Raw genomic sequence first — 5,016 nt, 5'->3', positions numbered from 1 at the left:
AATATAAAGCGCCTTGGGGCAACTGTTTGTTGTGATTTGGCGCTATATAAAAAAATTGATTGATTGATATATTTATTATGCACATGCAGTGGTGGGCACAGATAACCAAAAAAATTAACTTCGATAACAGATAATCAGATAACTGAAAAGTCATCTTTGACAAAGATAAACCGATAAACCACCCAAAAGTGTATCGGAAGTTACAGATAACTGATAAATTCCAGTATTGTCTCTGGTACATTTGCAACTACTAACAAACTGAATTTGAGTTTTAAGACCACAATCGCTTCTGGTAACATTAAAAGCAACAACAGACCCAAACAATGAGCCCACACTTCTGTCTTTGAGCATCCTGCCCACTGCTGGAAGCTCTTGTTTACTACATGGCTTCTAGCACAGACACAAGCTGAGAGCAGCTGCAAAGCCCAGCTCTCTACCAATCACAACGCTCCGGTCAGGCAGAGGTCTTGGAAAATAAAGCAATGCTGACTTATGGTTTTGATTTATAAATAACATTAATACTGATAGAATAACTCCATTAATGTCCATTCTGTCATTTGTAAAAAGTTAAAATATAACATATATCTTTTAATGTTGAATAATGCACTAATTCTGAGGTTTTGTAACAAACACAGACAGATGGCAAAGGATTCTGGGTAAAATGTGCTTCTGCTAAACACTGATTGGTTCAGTCATTCCAGTTCTCCTTTGCCTGCAGCTCTTCTCTGTTTTGCAGAGAGTAGAACTACACATCAGCTACAAAACATTTAACAGGTAAATACTCAACTGACTTTAAGTTTTATAAATATTTGTAGCTGTTCAGCTTTATTTACCACGTTATTAGTCTAAAATGTATCACAAGATAATTAGTCCGATAATGGTTTTTAAAGTTATCTAAAAAGATAATCTTATAATGAAAACATTATCTTCAATAATTATCAGTTATTGGATTATTGGAATTGTGCCCACCACTGTGCACTGGTAAAGTATACATGTCTATTTGTTAATTTAAAAAATGTATTTTTTTCAGAATTTAGAGTGATTTGGTTTGGTTTTACAAGGCTGGAACGGATTAAAATTATTTTAATTATTTTCAATGGGAAAAATTTGTTTGAAATATGAGCAGATTGACTTACGAGCTTTGTCACAGAACAAATTAAACTCAAGGTTCCGCTATTGCGTCTGCATGATTAACCTCCACTGTGTTCCTGCCACCTGTTTAATCAGCTCCTGGTTCCTGCCTTTGGTCCTCCATGTGTCTCGTATGTTGGTTCCACGTTGGTTTATTAAAGCACAGCATTTTTACATCCACACTTCCTGCCTCCTGGCTGCGTGTTTTTGGGGTTCAAACTGTCTTTGCTCTTGTTCCGACCGTAACAGAACAGACCAGCCAAATTGAACCCTGCAGGCAGCCCCCCCCCCCAATTTGGACGCTGTAAAGGACTTTTTTGAAAAACTGAGACTGTTGTTTAATTGTTTTCACTGCTGTTACACTGCTTAAAAAAATTTCAGGCACCTCTGGTCATATCGCACCCAGTCTCTCTTCAGGTTTCGGTATCCGCGCTCTCTCACACCATCCGAAGCCTCCCTGCCACCATATCTCCGCCTTCAGACACACCTCCTAGCTCACCCTCCTTGACACAGGATTCTGGCTGTGGTCGCTGGTGGTCTCCACACCACCACTGCTTACGACCCTGGCCAATCCTCCGTGGTCTCTGCCTGCGCCTCACACCACTGGCAGCTCAGGCGGGGCACAACGAAAAAAGAAAAAAAGCAGCTCCAATGCCAACAGAGGGGAGAGTCCACCAGCCAAAAGCCACAGGAACCTCGGACTGTCCATCAGTGCCTGCACTGGGACCAGTCCCAGAGGACACACCTGCAGAGCCACCTCCTGACTCTGAGGTGGGTGTGATGGAACCCTAAAAAACTCTGTTTTTTCTTCCAGTCCGGTGTGCAGGTCAGGTGGCATAACAGAGGCGACAGAGATGATCTGCCCTGCTCCTGCAGATGTTTTTGAGGGGCTGCCAGTTCCAGGATCGGAGGAGCCGTCCACGCCAGAGGGTGTCACCAAGGCAACATTCCGCCAGTCGACACTGGCTTCAGGTCCAGTCCTGGAGAAACTATCGGGCTCCTCAGTAGAGCTGCCTCTTGGCTCCAGAGAGGAAACGGGGCATCTTAACCATTGTGCAGGTTGGTGTGTAGTGAGTACCTTGCATGGCAGCAGCCTGACATCGGGGTGAATGTGAGGCATTGACGTGTAAAGCACTTTGAGCATCTCATGCAGATGGAAAAGCGCAATATAAATGTAGTCCAAATGCAGTCCATTTGGGGGAAATGGAGACGATTGGTCCTGCTCCAGATGTCACCGAGGGGGTTTACAATTCCAGCCTTTGGTAAAAACCACAGAGGAGCAGGCCACCTCCTCACTCCACAATGTCCCCATGGATCAGGCCATCCCTGCAGCCGAAGACGTCACCACAGGTCCGACTGGATACACTGCCAACAACGTCAATGGGGAGCCATCAGCCCCTGCACCGGTGGACAGTGCCGCAGGCCCAGCCAATTCTTCTTTGGAAGTTGCCATTGGGGAGCTGTCCGCTCCCCACAATGGGTGATGTCATGGAGGAGCCATCTGCCCCCACTTCAGCTCGTCGCTCCCAGCCCGGCTGGTTCTTCTTTGAGAGATGCCTTCGGGGAGCCGTCTACACCCACAACCAATGATGCCATTGGGAGCCGTCCACCGCTGCTTCAGCTGATGTCCCAACGGTCCGGCTGGTTGACGTCCCGATGACATCATTTCTTGCAGGGGCGGATGGCTCCCCGGTGGCATCTGCCTCCCCCCAACAAATGATGTCATGGGGAAGCTGTCCACCCCCACTTCAGCTGATGTTGCCCCAGCATTCAGTGGAGGTCAAACTGTGCCTTCTGTCTATCAGCATGTATTCCCAACTCATTGTCTCTAGGGTGGTTTGCCTTTGTTGGGTCGGGTTGTGTACAGTCATCTTACAAACTACCCACTTAGAAAATAAAAGCCACATGATAATTCATACTGGCAACAATGTTCTAGCTCACAACCATGAGGTGTGTGATTTTACCAGGTTAAAATCTCATTGAGTTTTTTACTTGGTTAAATAAAGGACATTGATTGATTGATTGATTGATTGATTGATTGATTGATTGATTGATTGATTGATTGATATACCCGTGCTTGCATCTCAGATGTACCTTCTGGCAAATTGTAGCTGAACTTCCAGGTCTTCTGTTTAAGAAAATCCTTCTCTTGGTGGCTTTCCTCACTCTTCTTCTTGCATAGTCATTATTGTTGATTTCATATGATTTTTTATGTGCCCAGTCATCCAGCTTCATGATGAAGTGGTGTAGAGGAGGATTTTCTTAAAAAGAAGACCTGAAAGCTCAGCTACAAATTGCCAGAAGATATATCTCACATGCAAGCCTAGATTTGATCTGTTTTGCTGAAAGAATATTCTTCTACACTATGAAGCTATGAGTGGTGATGCAAAATGCAAAACTTGCATTATATATTATTAATGTATAAACTTATATTAATGATCTGCCACGGGTGTGTCAGGGCATGGATCTGCAATTGTATGCTGATGATATACTGCTTTATACACGTGCAAAAACTGCTGAACTAGCAGCTAGGAAGCTGACAGCTGCTATGGAGAGGATCACAGAGTGGCCTGACCAGTCATGTCTCAGCCTTAACATAAGACAAAAGATATGGTCTTTTCTAAAACCAACCAATGTGTGAGTGATGAAATTGTCATAAAAGCTGAGAGGATCGACATTGTGAGGGAGTTTAAATATCTTGGAGTAGTAATTGATTCAAATCTGAATTTTAAGTCACGTGAAAAAAATGACCAAAACCATCAGATATAATTTGATACATTTTAGACATATTAGAGTCTGTCTTTCAATGGTTGCTGCAAAGACCTTCATGCACGCTATGATCCTTTCTCATTTGCCATACTGTATCACATGTTGGAGGCAGGCTGGAGAAACAGCCATGAAACTACTACAATCTCTGTAGAAACAAACCTTAAAAACTCTAGATAACAAAAATCTATGCAGTATTACCACTGCAGGATTCTAGAAAAGCTTCATCTGCTTAGTTTTGAGAATTAGAAACTGTTTTCTAATTTGTATCTTACGTTTAAAATCTTAAATGTCTCGGCTCCTTCCCCATTATGTCGATTTGTTAATATTCGTCCAGTGCGGTCTATAAGATCTACCAGAATATCTTCAATAAGAGACTGTTCTGTGCCTTTCCATCGTACTGCTTTTGGTCAGTCAGCTTTCACACGAATCAGAGGAACCAACGCTCTCCCTGACACCATCAACAACTCTGATTCTACTGGAAGCTTCAAGAACAAACTGAAACATTTACTGAAAGACACTCAATTCTGTAACCACTGATTTTAGAAATATTATGTCAAATATGAATGTGTGAATGTGAGTGTTTCCATCTGTGTGGGAGATTTCCAGCTCTGCAGCTTTGACTTCATGTGTTATGTGATGTTTTTTTAGTTATGTTTTAATTGTGACCTGCCAAGGGACTGCAGATGTAAATTAGCTTTAAGTGAACTCTGGTACAATGCATCAAATGTGTTGTGTGGGCCGCCAGAAGAGGAGGTACTGCTGGCCCACCACCAGAGGGCGCCCTGCCTGAAGTGCGGGCTTCAGGCACGAGAGGGCGCTGCCGCCATGGACACAGCCGGGGGTGACAGCTGTCGCTCATTACCTCTTGACAGCTGTCACCCATCTACTCAACATCATCTCACTCCATAAAGACCAGACGTCATCTCCACCTCGTTGCCGAGATATCATACTTCATAGGAGGTAATATCATCAGCCATTTGTAAATCTGTTTATTGTGAGTGTTTGCAGGAGAACCGGTCGTTTTTGAGGAGGCTGTGCATGACGGCGCTCCTTTTCAGCTGAGACCGCTGCAAGTATTGAGTGAGAGGTGGAGGTGGCATTCCCACCGTTGTTGTT

The 5,016-nt window shown here is 43.9% G+C and overlaps 1 long non-coding RNA gene across 1 annotated transcript in view; it reads left to right on the top strand.

Annotated features, from left to right (window-relative positions):
* Positions 1-4,601, top strand: part of LOC117513396 — a 9,236-nt gene extending 4,635 nt beyond the window's left edge. Inside the window, exons 2-3 of the long non-coding RNA XR_004561610.1 lie at positions 1,462-1,467; positions 4,479-4,601. This is a non-coding gene — a long non-coding RNA (uncharacterized LOC117513396). The remainder of the gene's footprint in view (positions 1-1,461; positions 1,468-4,478) is intronic.
* The last annotated feature ends 415 nt before the right edge of the window (positions 4,602-5,016 follow it).

This window comes from Thalassophryne amazonica, chromosome 7, assembly GCF_902500255.1.
Source record: "Thalassophryne amazonica chromosome 7, fThaAma1.1, whole genome shotgun sequence".
NCBI lineage: Eukaryota > Metazoa > Chordata > Actinopteri > Batrachoidiformes > Batrachoididae > Thalassophryne > Thalassophryne amazonica.
The sequence above is the reverse complement of the archived record's forward strand: the minus strand, read 5'-3'. Positions and strand labels throughout refer to the sequence as shown.